The sequence below is a fragment of the Triticum aestivum genome, chromosome 7B (genome assembly GCF_018294505.1).
Source record: "Triticum aestivum cultivar Chinese Spring chromosome 7B, IWGSC CS RefSeq v2.1, whole genome shotgun sequence".
NCBI classification, from domain to species: Eukaryota; Viridiplantae; Streptophyta; class Magnoliopsida; order Poales; family Poaceae; genus Triticum; species Triticum aestivum.
Window position 1 is genome coordinate 50,924,572 of NC_057813.1, and position 15,145 is coordinate 50,939,716.

Consider the following 15,145-nt stretch of genomic DNA (forward strand, 5'->3'; position numbering starts at 1 on the left):
TCATTATCTATATCTATATCTATACCTCTATATCTGTATCTGTATCTATATCTATATCTATACCTATATATACCTATACCTACCTACTAATAAAGCAAGGTGTGTTTCTCCAATATTTTCATCCGTTCACTGCTAAATTTTTTTCTATCCGACATGGTACTAAATTTTTGTTTGTCTCTACACTAGAAAAGACAAAAAAAATTGCCCAGAATTCCGCAATTGGGCCAGGCGCACTCCAGCCCAACAAAGCCAACCCAGTAATTATCATGCCCATGCGTTGGGAGGATCTTATTTGTCGCACGTGGCGACTAATAGTTGAAGGTATGGTCGCCCAAGACTGGGCCGGTCCGTTTTTATTTGTTTAGTGTTCTGTTTCTATTTGGTTTTCATTCTCACCTTTTTTATTTTTATTTTTCCATGAAACAGAAATATAAAAAATATAATTGGAATTTCAATTTTTGTTTAAATATTCAAAAAAATCAGCATTAAAAAATTTATTCCTGTTTTGAAAAATATTAGAAATTTAAAAATATCTGGTTTCGGAATTTCGTCAACATTTAAAAAATGCTGCCATTTAAAAAATCAGAAATGTTGGAGATTTTTTGATAAAATTAATATTTTTTAAAATGTTCCATATTCAAAAAATATTCCTATTTTAGTGAAAATTTAACAAAAACGAAATAATGTTTGCTTCCAAGAAAACATTTTTTAAAATTATTTTGAATGTTCCCATTTAAAAAAATCAATAATGTTGTGTTTTATAAACGGTTTATTATTTCAAAAGAAAATATACGATTTCAATTACTATTCCTGTTTCTATTTTTTTTTCTTTTTTAAAAAATTATATGGAATTTTCGAAAAAAATGTTCACATTTTTTAAACTGTCCGGGCTTTCAAAAAAAGTTAACTTTTCGAAGAATATTTGGCAGTTCATATTTCTTTGAATGTTCAAAAAAATAAAAAAATAAATCAGTCTGAAGCTATCGTATTTTCGTAAATATTCGCGATGGACATTGGTTAGCAGCGCGCGTTTGTTTATCCTGGTTGGATATAAGTTAAAAAGATTATGGGCATGTGCCAATAAAAGAGAAAATATTGTTTGGCTCTAATTTAAAGAAAATGTGGATACGCGAGCTCTAAAATAATCAAAGAGAATAAACCGTGATAATGAAGGGACATTCATGTCTGATTATTTTTATGAAACATGATTTATGCGATGCAATTAGTAATCCATCAGGTTACGCCGTCGTAGGAGAGTGATCCAAACAACCGTGTCCCGAAGGTCATCACAAATCCACCAAATGAGGAGGCATGCACAACCCCGAGATGGAGGCGGGCGCGAAAGAAAAAGGCATGAGTTGGGTGCTCGCCACCACGCCTACCAACCTTACCACTATCAAGATTTCACGGGCCAAACATGTCCAATGAGAAGACTGCAACTCATTGCTCTGTCGCCTACCGTTGTGGAGACCTTTTTTTTGTGGACACATCGATTATCTCTCCCGTTGTAATGCACGGGCATACGTGCTAGTACTTGTAATTTGAAGCACGCTACAAAAATGAAATTTCAAATAAGCACACAATTTGTTAAGCTCTTCATAGAGGTATGTTGCAATAGATGCCCAACTATAAGGATACGGATAAAAATTCTTGCATTTCATTTTCATACCAACACTTCTAAGAACCGAAGGAGAAACACGTCAATTACTGGCCAACGGGCACAGGTTGCCCAAGTTGATGTAGAGTGCTTTGACCAAGATGGTGATAACTCCTCCACAAGTGGTGTCGCCGTGTGTTTGATTTCCTTAGCGACTGAGATGGAGTAGAAGCATTGCACCCAAGTTTGGCATCATATTGGAGTTTAGAAACACAGATTTTGCAAGTAGAACCATGTTCTCTTCATAAATTTTTTAACTTCATTGTGTGCTTGCAACGTGTTAGTGATGATGTAATAGATATAACAAATAGCGGTACTTTCGATTGAATTTCCCTTGGGAATAATATCATAAATCCGTCATTGAAATAATGTTGAGGGCTAGGATTAAGCATGTCATCACTTGTGCGCACCTGCATGCTTAACTTTGAGTTTTTTTGCAGATGGGCTTCCAAAAAAGAAGGAATTTTTTATTGATACGGGTACTCAATCAATCTTATTAACCCAGATGTTATACTTCCCTTGATGTCGATGACATCCCTAATGAAGTAGACCTTCATACAAGCAGAACTTAACGAAATTTTGAGCTCAATTAGTCCATAAATAATTACTAACAACTCTACTTGATGTATATAAATTATGACAACATCGTACTCCCTCCGTCCAAAATTACTCGTCACGGAAATGGATAAAAATGGATGTATCTAGAACTAAAATATATCTAGGTACATCTATTTCCCCGACAAGTATTTTTGGACGAAGGGAGTATAGCAGTAGCTATAGTGATGAACACAATTGTAGGCTATCTTGGTCAAGGTAAAACCAAAAACTATGCAAACATATAACTAACATACTAGTTGCACAAGAATCCGTCGAAACAGACCAAAATGTAAAACGTATTAAAAAATTATGTAACTTGTAAACTTTTCCGATGAAAATTGCTTGAATACTAGACATGTGTTGTTAGCATTTCATCACCCTCCAGTAATTCTGGAAGATTTTTCAATAAGAACAAAACCGCCATTTCGCAACAACACAACCACATAATCATAATATTGAAGATAAAGGCAAAACTTGGCACTTCATTAAAAAGAAAGCAAGGAAACACATTTTCCACAAAGGCATAACAAATGACCGAACCATATATAAATAAAGGATACATATGGGGTGCCTCCCACAAGCATTTTCTTTAATGCCTTTTAATTAGCTAGGCATTGGTATTGTTGAGATATCTAGCTATAACCATGAACCCCTCTCTCATAATAATTTTCAGTGGCATCATGATCAAACTATATAATATACCTAACACACAAAACACTATTATCATGATCCATATTCATAAAATTATTATTAATCTACACCTAAGTAAATTCATGCTCATTGCATGACAAATTCAGAAACATGATTATCATTATTCTTTATAGCATAGGTATCATCATAATAATCATCCGAAAGTTTGTAACCATCATAGTTAACTGTAACACCCACCTAAATAGTTGGATCAATGGTATCCGAAGTACTCTTCCAACCCACTTTCTTTAAATAAAAAACAGGGCCTTGCCCCGGCTCCACATTGTATTAATATGAAGCCCAACAATCAACAATACCAAATTTATAACACTCGGGGTAAAAGGTATAGGCGCCTAACCCAGAAGGGGCAAACAGAAATGAAACGAAGTCCTAGAGCAAAAACCAAGATAAATGCAAACAACATCATAGAATAGTAATTTCAGCCTTTCTAGCTTTTCTATCTCTTGATAGCAAGACATCTGTTTCATCACAATAATCATCATATATTGCAATGTTGACAACGTAATGTGATAAAGACAACAAAACTTTTGAGCATAATAATAGAGTTCATTAATCAAAAAAATTTGTGCTCAAACTTGTTCCTTTTACAAAACCTTTCATTAATAAATGCCTTTCGTTCACAAATTCTATCCTCTTCACAGTAATCAATATACTTATATGAGAACATTTGTTTTGTAATTTCCAATATTTTACAAGACAATTAAACTACAATTTTGTTTTCTTTTCTTTTATAAGCACAACTAGTGAACAAGAAACTAAAAGATAAAATTGCAAAATCTAAAGAAGATACCTTCAATCGCTCACCCACCCGACAATGACACGAGAAAAAGCTTGGTGTATACTATGCATTTCTATTATTGTAAACACTTGTTGGGCCTTCAAGTGTAGACGATTGTAGTGTTGAAGTGTATATGTGAATTGCATAGCCTTTCCATCAGTTCGAACGTTTGGTTGTGTTGCCTAGTGCATGAAGTTTAACATGGTATCTGAGTCAAGAGGTCTTGATCTCAAGACCCTGCTAACAGACTACTAAAAAAAGATTCTGTGGCCTACATCGATCCCACGTCTAAGGACTAAATAAGTCTAGACCTGAGGGCGAGTGCTGAAATATATTGCCCAGCTTCCTCAATCAGTTCGGACTTTTGGAGCAACTGGCTGGAGCATAAATTCAATATGTAGGACATGGACAGTTTTTCCTCAATTGGTTAACCTAAGATTGATCAATCTGCAGGAGGTGTAGGATGAATGTATTCCCCTCTCAAGCAACCCTGCAATAAGATAGAATTAGTCCCTTTTGTCCTCGACACAGAATACAATTGTCAATCGTATGGATGTAATAGTTTGAGAAGAGATTGATAATTTGGATGACGGGAATATTGTTGTTTGTAAATAAATAAAAATAGCAAGGTAAAAATATGTAGAAGTGTCTGACACGAGGTTGGAAAGATGCCCGGGGATCGGGGTTCATAGGTTCACTACCGTCAACTCTCAACATTAATAACTTCATTGAAATGCATGATATAACCTCACTAGGTACGGTAAAGGCATACCCATCTCGTAGGTACAATAATTACACCTCAAGGTTGTCTTTTCAATATTAATCTATTGAGCACCCCATTATCATCTTAGGTGTCTCTAAAAAATATTATATGTACATCATATGATCTCGCAAATTCCCAAAGTTCAATGTAACATGATCAAGACGGAATCCATAAAGTAACTCACCACCATAGAGGCAAGGATACATCCTATAATTCAACTCATCATCAATTCCCAATATCACAATCATGGATGCAACTCATATGGTCAAGAAAGAGATACAGATGGCACATAACTACTTCTTAAAAAAAACTAACCTCGTGGGAGGAATACTCTCCCACATCACCACGGTGACAGTAAGGGTCGATGAAGAGGTCAAATACAAAGATTCCCCCTCCGACAGAGTGTCAGACATGGCCAAATAAGATTACCTCGAAACACAAAGTGGTGGTGTCAAAAAATGTCCATAAAAATACGACAAGGGTTTTGGAAAAGGGATGGACGCGTGGGGGGGGGGGGGAGTCCAAATATTTTATATTGAAATAAAAAACATTGAAAAATATGGACTAGTATCAAGCTCTAAATTAATACGTTAGTTTTAATAAACTTCAATAACTTTGCATAAATTATGAAAAATATGGAATGAGCAATACAAAATTATAGATACATTGAAGACGTATCAGCAGCGTGTCTCAAAGCAACGATGAGACGTAAAACATAAGTATATGCATGCGTATTGACAAATCAAGCACTTATGAGAAATCCTAGCATATATGGGAATTATGTTATATAAGTAGTATGTCCATAAATCCACTAGAATAACTATGATCGCATCTAATGACTAATGCCACTTAAGTGACCGACCACCATCGCACGAACAAGCATTAAATAATGAAACATAATAGGCTTGCAAGGCCTGCAAGGACACCGTACAAGCAGACAAAGGGGCATCTTCGCTCGTTTCCCTCACAAGTCATGAAGATCGAGAATTTGGGCAGTGGCCCGGTAAGCTCTAATGGCGGCAACGATCTTTAGTGGCCATGAGGATGGTGCAATGTTGTAACCGATAAGGGGTTGCTTGCAACTCTGCGTTTTCCTCACATGTTCGTCTCTTCCAAAAGCTCCGACGATGCTCGTCATTTGGCGCCTAGTGCGCGCTGCGGCCCAACGTAGTTGTGGCGGCCCTGGCAACCGGTGTTATGGCTAGCATGAGCGCTCAGTCCCAAAGACATGTGATCTTACCGATGTGGTTCTAGAAGGACCTGTTGGTCATTGATATAGTCCTGCATCCTGGCCCTTTGTGTTGCCGTAGTTTTTCCATGATATGGGCATGGGTACTTGATACGTCTCTGTTGTATCTACTTTTCCTAAGGCTTTTGCTCTTGTTTTGGACTCTAATTTGCATGATTTGAATGAAACTAACCCGGACTAACGTTGTTTTCAGCAGAACTACCATGGTGTTGTTTTTGTGCATAAATAAAAGTTTTTGGAATGAAACAAAACTTTTTGGAGAAATTTGTGGGATAAAAGAAAAATACTGGAGCCAAGAACCACTGGAGGGGGGGGCCCTGGGGGAGCGCAACCCACCAGGGTGCCCCCCTCCTGAAGCACCCAGGTGGGTTGTACCCACTTGGTGGCCCCACTGGCCCTATCTCCGACTCTATAAAATCCTATTTTTGGAGAAAAAATCAAGGAGAAAGAATTATCGCATTTCACAAGACAGAGACCACCCCCACCTCCTATTCTTCATCGGGAGGCCAGATCTGGAGTCTGTTTGGGGCTCCGGAGAGGGGGATCTTCGATCTTTGTCATCACCAACCCTTCTCCATCGCCAATTCCATGATGCTCCCCACCGGGAGTGGGTAATTCCTTCGTAGGCTCGCTGGTCGGTGTGGGAGTTGGATGATATTCATCATGTAATCGAGTTAGTTTTGTTAGGGCTTGATCCCTAGTATCCATTATGTTCTAAGATTGATGTTGCTATGACTTTGTCATGCTTAATGCTTGTCACTTTGGGCCCGAGTGCCATGATTTCAGATCTGAACCATTTATGTTATCACCATTATATCTATATTCTAGATCCGATCTTGCAAGTTATAGTCACCTATTACGTGTTATGATCCGCAAACCCCGGAGTGACAGTAATCGGGATACTTTCCGGTGATGACTGTAGTTTGAGGATTTCATGTATTCACTATGTGCTAATGCTTTGTTCCAGTTCTCTATTAAAAGGAGGCCTTAATATCCCTTAGTTTCCTTATGGACCCCGCTGCCATGGGAAGGTAGGACAAAAGATGCCATGCAAGTTCTTTCCATTAACACGTATGATTATTTACGGAATACATGCCTACATTATATTTATGAACTGGAGCTAGTGCCGTATCACCCTAGGTTAGGACTGTTATATGATGAATATCATCCAACAAATTCACCGATGCAATGCCTACGAGTTTTCCACATCTTGTTCTTGCTAAGTTACTATTGCTATTGCTACTGTCACAACTGCTACAAAAATCATTGCTATCATTGTTACTATTACCGTTACTATTACCACTGCTATCAAAATTATCATACTACTGTGCTACTGATTATCTTGCTGCAGATAATTGATCTCCAGGTGTGGTTGAATTGACAACTCATATGCTAATACTTGAAAATATTCTTTGGATCCCCTTGTGTCGAATCTATAAATTTGGGTTGAATACTCTACCCTTGAAAACTGTTGTGATCCCCTATACTTGTGGGTTATCAAGACCTTTTTCTGGCGGTGTTGTGGGGGAGCGTAGCTATACTTTTTTGAGTCACTTGGGATTATTATCAATTTATCATTATGAAGAATCTGAAGGATACCAAGACTAAGATTTTCCCTCGAAGACGAGGGGAGGTAAGGAACTATCATCTAGCTCTGCACTTGATTCACCTTATATTTTGAGTAGACTTGCAACACCACCACATGATATTAATTCTGATATGTCGCGAGTTATTGATGATGCTACTTCTGCTATGGATAATGCTTATGATGATGCTAGTACCTTGCTTGATGATGGTGTGCCACTAGGTGATATTCTTGATGAACAACTTGCTAGAGCTAAAGTTTTTGAGAATGTTGAAACTGATGAAATTATTGAAACTGGAAATCTTGAAACACCTATTCGGCCTAGCTCTCCTAGATATGAATTGCCTAAGGTACCTGGGGGCTATGTTATGGATGAGGAGACAACTAGAGACTTTTTTGCTTGCAATGATAGACATGATCTTAAGAAATTATTATGCAAACTGAAAGAGAAATCTTTGAATGCTAGAATGCAATGTGATACTCAGTTTGCTACTTCACCTATCTTTTTTGATGATAAGGATTATGAACTTTCTGTTGACCCAAAGTTGATTACTTTGGTTGAATCTGATCCTTTACATGGTTATGAAACTGAAATGGTAGTGGCACACCTTACTAAGTTGAATGATATAGCCACCCTATTTGCTCATGATGAGTGATGACCCACAAGTATAGGGGATTTATCGTAGTCCTTTCAATAAGTAAGAGTGTCGAACCCAATGAGGAGCAGAAGGAAATGACAAGAAGTTTTCAGCAAGGTATTCTCTGCAAGCACTGAAATTATCGATAACAGATAGTTGTGTGATAAGATAATTCGTAACGGGTAACAAGTAAAAAAAGTAAACAAGGTGCATCAAGGTGGCCCAATCCCTTTTGTAGCAAAGGACAAGCCTGGACGAACTCTTATATAAACCAAAGCGCCCCCAAGGACACATGGGAACTACTGTCAAGCTAGTTTTCATCATGCTCATATGATTCGCGTTCGTTACTTTGATAATTTGATATGTGGGTGGACCGGTGCTTGGTGTTGTCCTTCGTTGTACAAGCCTCCCACTTATGATTAACCCCTCTCGCAAGCATCCGCAACTACAAAAGAAGAATTAAGGTAATCCTAACCATAGCATGAAACATATGGATCCAAATCAGCCCCTTACGAAGCAACACATAAACTAGGGTTTAAGTTTCTGTCATTCTAGCAACCCATCATCTACTTATTACTTCCCAATGCCTTCCCCTAGGCCCAAACAATGGTGAAGTGTCTTGTAGTCAATGTTCACATAACACCACTAAAGGAGAGACAGCATACATCTCATCAAAATATCGAACGAATACCAAATTCACATGATTACTTATAACAAGACTTCTCCCATGTCCTCAGGAACAAACATAACTACTCACAAAGCATATTCATGTTCATAATCAGAGGGGTATTAATAAGCATTAAGGATCTGAACATATGATCTTCCACCGAATAAACCAACTAGCATCAACTACAAGGAGTAATCAACACTACTAGCAACCCACAGGTACCAATATGAGGTTTTGAGACAAAGACCGGATACAAGAGATGAACTAGGGTTTGAGAGGAGATGGTGCTGGTGAAGATGTTGATGGAGATTGACCTCCTCTCGATGAGAGGATTGATGGTGATGACGATGGCGGTGATTTCCCCCTCTTGGAGGGATGTTTCACTGGCAGAACAGCTCCGCCAGAGCCCTAGATTGGTACTGCCCAGATTCCGCCTCGAGACGGCGACGCTTCATCCCGAAAGCTTATCTCCTATTTTTTCCAGGGCAAAAGACACCATATAGCAGAAGATGGCCGTCGGGGGCCTGCCAGGGGGCCCACAAGATAGGAGGGAGTGCCCAGGGGGTAGGGCGCGCCCTCCACCCTTGTGGATGGCTGGTGGCCCCCCTCTAGTGCTTTCTTCGCCCAATATTTTTTATTTATTCCAAAACTGATCTCCGTGAAGTTTCAGGACTTTTGGAGTTGTGCAGAATAGGTCTCTAATATTTGCTCCTTTTCTAGTCCAGAATTCCAGCTGCCGACATTCTCCCTCTTCATGTAAACCTTATAAAATAAGAGAGAAAAGGCATAAGTATTGTGATATAATGTGTAATAACAACCCATAATGCAATAAATATCAATATAAAAGCATGATGCAAAATGGACGTATCAACTCCCCCAAGCTTAGACCTCGCTTGTCCTCGAGCGAAAGCCGAAATCGAAAAATATGTCCACATGTTTAGAGATAGAGGTGTCGATAAAATAAAATACGGACATGAGGGCATCATGATCATCTTTAGAACAACAACATATATTGTCATATGATTTCTCATGCTAAAGTAACCATTCATTCACAAGGTAAAGTATGAATCAGAAACTTCATTGAAAACTAACAAACTATGATCTCAGTCATTGATGCAATTGCAATTTATCATAACATCAGAAAGAGTCAATATAAGAGCTTTTTAGCAAGTCCACATACTCAACTATCATTTAGTCTTTCACAATTGCTAACACTCACACGATACTTATGGGTACAAAGTTTCAATCGGACACAGAGAAAGTTAGGGGCTTATAGTTTTGCCTCCCAACCATTTACCTCAAGGGTAATGTCAACAATAATACTTGAACCTACATCCAAGTGGATATATATATATACATATATCTGGATCTCTCCAACAAATAGTGCTTGCCAAAGGATAAAGTGTAAAAAGGAAAGGTGAAGATCACCATGACTCTTGTATGGGGGTAGAAGGTAAAAATAAAAGATAGGCCCTTAGCAGAGGGAAGCTGAGGTTGTCATGCGCTTTAATGCTTGGATGCACAAAATCTTAATGCAAAAGAACGTCACTTTATATTGCCGCTTGTGATAGGGACCTTTATTATGCAGTGTGTTGCTTTTATGACAACTTACTTGAAGGATCTTACTCAATCCATAGGTAGGTATGGTGGACTCTCATGGCAAAAATGGGTTTAGGGATGTTTGGAAGCACAAGTAGTATCTCTACTTAGTGCAAAGAATTTGGCTAGCATGAGAGGGAAAGACAAGCTCAACATGTTGGATGATCCATCACAATATAACTTCTATTCGGATATAAGAAAACATAACCCATTATGTTGTCTTCCTTGTCCAACATCAACTTTTTAGCATGTCATATTTTAATGAGTGCTCACAATCACAAAATATGTCCAAGATAGTATATTTATATGTGAGGGCTCTCTTTCTTTACTACTTCCTATTAATTGCAACAATGACCAAAACTATGTTTGTCAACTCCCAACAACTTTTATTCACCATAATCTTTATATGTGAAGTCATTACTCTCCATAAGATCAAAATATGGTCCTTTTGTTTCTTTTTATTCTTTCTTTAATTCCCTCAAGATCATAGCAAGATAGCAAAGCTCTCAACTCAAAACTACTCTTTATTATATATAACTCACAGACTCGATTACATAGATAGAGATCAAAACAAAACTTAAAGCTAGATCATACTAAAACTTTATTCTACTAGATCAAGATATAACCAAAAGGATCGAACTAAGAAAAAAAAGTATAAAGATAGAGGTGTGATGGTGATACGATATCGGGGCACCTCCCCCAAGCTTCGTAGTTGCCAAGGGGAGTGCCCATACCCATGTATTTATGTCTCTTTCTTCAGAGGTGGTGATGATGGAGTTGTTGATGAAGTAGGCTTGTCATCGATCTTCCAAGGCATAGGCTCACCATCATAAAAAGATGAACGAGTCTCCGGGATCCTCAAATCTGCAGCCAAACCCATCCTCTTAAATATGTATTCATACTCACAGTTTTGGTTTTGCAGGTCATAGATCTGGGCTTGGAGGTGCTTGATTTTCTCATGAAGCTTGAAGATGGCCTCCCCGATGTTCTTGGCATCTATCTTGTGATTGTTGGTGAACTCCGCGATCATCATGTGATTAGCATTGAGTTCATGTTCCACTATCCCTTGGCACTTGAAAACTTGTTGCTCCATTGCTTCGAGTCTTGTCTCAACGCTTCCGATCTCCGCGAGGTAAGGGTTGATGACCTTCTCAAAGAACTTGTCCTTGGGGCGCTTGGAGACGTCATGGTGATCTAGATCTGCCAGAAAAGCAGCTCGAAACAAAAACAAAGGATTTTGTCGTGGTACGGTGGTCAAAATCTTCGGGAGATTATATAATGAATATTTCCCGACCAAAAGAAGTATTGAGCAAGAAAACAAAGTCTAGAGGGAACACGAGGTGGCAACAAGGTAGGGGGGCGCATCCTCCACCCTTGTGGTCACCTCGTGTCCCTTTCAGACTACCTTTAATTTTCCTAATTTTTTAAATATTCCAAAACAGAGAAAATTTGCTATTAGAACAGTTTTGGAGTCGGTTTACTTACCGTACCACATACCTATTCCTTTTCGGAGTCTAAAATGTTTTGGAAAGTGTCCCTTATGTACTCCTCCAGTGTCACGGTGTCAATTATATTGGTCTCAACATTTATGGGATTACCTGAGATATAATGTTTGATTCTTTGACCATTTACCACCTTTGGTTTGTGCCTTCGGCGTTGTTGATTTTGATGGCACCGGAACGATAGGCCTCTTCGATAATGTAAGACCTTCTCATTTAGAGTGAAGTTTTCTTGCAAAAAATCTTAAACGAGAGTTGTATAGCAAAACATGATCACCTACATTAAACTCACGCTTTTGTATCCTCTTGTCATCCATCTTCTAACTTTCTCCTTAAACAACTTGGCATTCTCATAGGCTTGGGTTCTCCATTCATCAAGCGAGCTAATGTAAAATAATCTCTTCTCACCGGCAAGTTTGAAATCATAGTTGAGCTCTTTAATAGCCCAATATGTCTTATGTTCTAGTTTGAGAGGTAAGTGTGACATGCTTTTCCGTAAACCATTTTATACGGAGACATACCCATAGGATTTTTATAAGCAGTTCTATAAGCCCATAATGCATCATCAAGTTTCTTGGACCAATTATTTCTAGATCTATTAACAGTCTTTTGCAAAATCAATTTAATATCTTTATTACTCAATTCTACTTGACCACTAGACTGAGGATGATATGGAGATGCAATTCTATGGTTAACATCATATTTAGCAAGCATTTTACGAAAAGCACCATGAATAAAATGTGAACCACCATCAGTCATTAAATATCTAGGGACTCCAATCCTCGGAAAAATAACTTCTTTAAGCATCTTAATTTAAGTGTTATGATCGGCACTACTAGTTGGAATAGCTTCTACACACTTAGTAACGTAATCAACAACAACTAAAATATGTGTATACCCATTAGAGGAAGGAAAAGGTCCCATATAACCAAAGCCCCAAACATCAAATGGTTCAATAACAAGTGAATAATTCATAGGCATTTCTTGACGTCTACTAATATTGCTAATTCTATGGCATTCATCACAAGACAAGACAAAGTTACGAGCATCCTTGAAAAGAGTAGGCCAATAAAAACTGGATTGCAATACCTTATGCGTAGTTCTATCTCCAGCGTGGTGTCCTCCATAAGCCTTGAAGTGACACTTGCGTAGGATCTGTTCCTGTTCATGCTCAGGTACACAACCTCTAATAACACCATCTACTCCTTCTTTATAAAGGTGTGGGTCATCCCAAAAGTAATGTCTTAAATAATAGAAAAACGTTTTTCTTTTGCTGGTATGTGAAACTAGGTGGTATAAATTTATGAACAATGTAATTAGCATAATCAACATACCATGGAGTATTACGAGAAGCATTTATGACAGCTAACTGTTCATCAGGAAAGCTATCATCAATAGGCAGTGGGTCATCAAGAACATTTTCTAACCTAGAAAAGTTGTCTGCAACGGGGTTCTCAGCTCCCTTTCTATCAATAATATGCAAATTAAATTCTTGTAACAAGAGAAACCACCTAATAAGTCTAGGTTTAGCATCTTTCTTTCCATAAGGTATTTAATAGCAGCATGATCAGTGTGAACAATTACTTCGGAATCAACAATATAAGATCTAAACTTATCACAAGAAAATACAACTGCTAAAAATTCTTTTTTTTCAGTAGTAGCATAATTTCTCTGGGCACTGTCTAGAGTTTACTAGCATAATGAATAAAATTTAATTTCTTATCAACCCCTTGTCCTAGAACATCACCAACAACATAATCACTAGCATCACACATAATTTCAAAGGGTAAATTCTAATCAGGTGGCTGGACAATAGGTGCAGAAATCAAGGCTTTCTTAAGTATTTCAAATGCTTCTACGCAATCATCATCAAAAACAAAAGCAACATCTTTTTGCAAGAGGTTAGTGAGGGGCCTAGAAATTTTAGACAAGCCTTTAATAAACCTCCTATAGAAACCAGCTTGACCAAGGAAACTTCTTATACCTTTGATGTCTTTAGGACATGACATCTTTTCAATAACATCTACTTTAGCTTTATCAACTTCAATACCTCTTTAAGAAATTTTATGCCCCAAGACAATACCTTCATTAACCATGAAGTGGCACTTCTCCCAATTCAAGATAAGATTATTTTCTTCACATCTCTGCAAAACTCGATCAAGGTTGCCTAAGCAATCAGCAAAAGAAGTTCCGTAAACAGAGAAATCATCCATGAAAACCTCAACAATCTTTTCACAAAAGTCAGAGAATATAGCAGTCATACATATTTGAAAGGTAGCAGATGCGTTGCATAAACCAAAAGGCATACGCCTATAAGAAAAAGTACCGAAATGGCAAGTAAAAGTGGTCTTTTCCTGATCATCTTTTTAACACAGGTATTTGAGAGAAACCAGAATAACCATCTAGAAAGAAAAAAAATGTGTATGTTTGGTTAATCTTTCTAGAATTTGATCAATAAATGGTAGAGGGCAATGATCTTTTCTAGTAGCTTTATTTAATTTGAAATCAATTACCATTCTATAACCTGTAACAATTCTTTATGGAATCAACTCATTTTTATCATTAGGAACAACAGTAATACCTCCCTTCTTAGGGACACAATGAATGGGACTTACCCACTAACTATCAGCAATAGGATAAATCATACCTGCCTCCAGAAGCTTTATTATTTCATTTCTTACCACTTCTTTCATCTTAGGATTTAACAGTCATTGATGATCAACAACTGGTTCAACATCCTTCTCCAATTTTATTTTATGCTGACATAGAGTGGGACTAATGACCTTAAGATCATCAAGAGTATATCCGATAGCGGCATGATGCTTCTTCAGAGTTTTCAATAATTTCTTTTCTTCATGCTCTAAAAGGTTAGCACTAATAATAACATGGTATATCTTCTTTTCATCGAGATAAGCATATTTAAGAGTATCAGGTAATTGTTTGAGCTCAAACACGGGATCACCCTTGGGTGGAGGAGGATCTCCGAGAATTTCAACAGGAAAATTGTGTTTCAAAATCGGTCCCTGATTAAAGAATATTTCATCTATTTCCCTTCTTTCATTCATAAACATATCATTTTCATGGTCCAGCAAATATTGTTCTAATGGATCATTAGGAGGCACGGCAATAGAAGCAAGACCAAAAATTTCATCCTTACCAGGCAATTCTTTATCATGGGGTTGTCTACGAAATTTAGAGAAATTAAAATCGTGAGACATATCCCCTAAACCAACAGTAACAATATCCTTTTCGCAGTCTATCTTAGCATTAACAATATTCAAGAAGGGTCTATCAAATATAATGGGACAAAAGTCATCTTGCCGGGAAGCAAGAATAAGAAAATCAGTAGGGTATTTTATTTTCCCACACAAGACTCCAACATCTCTAACAATCCCAACTGGT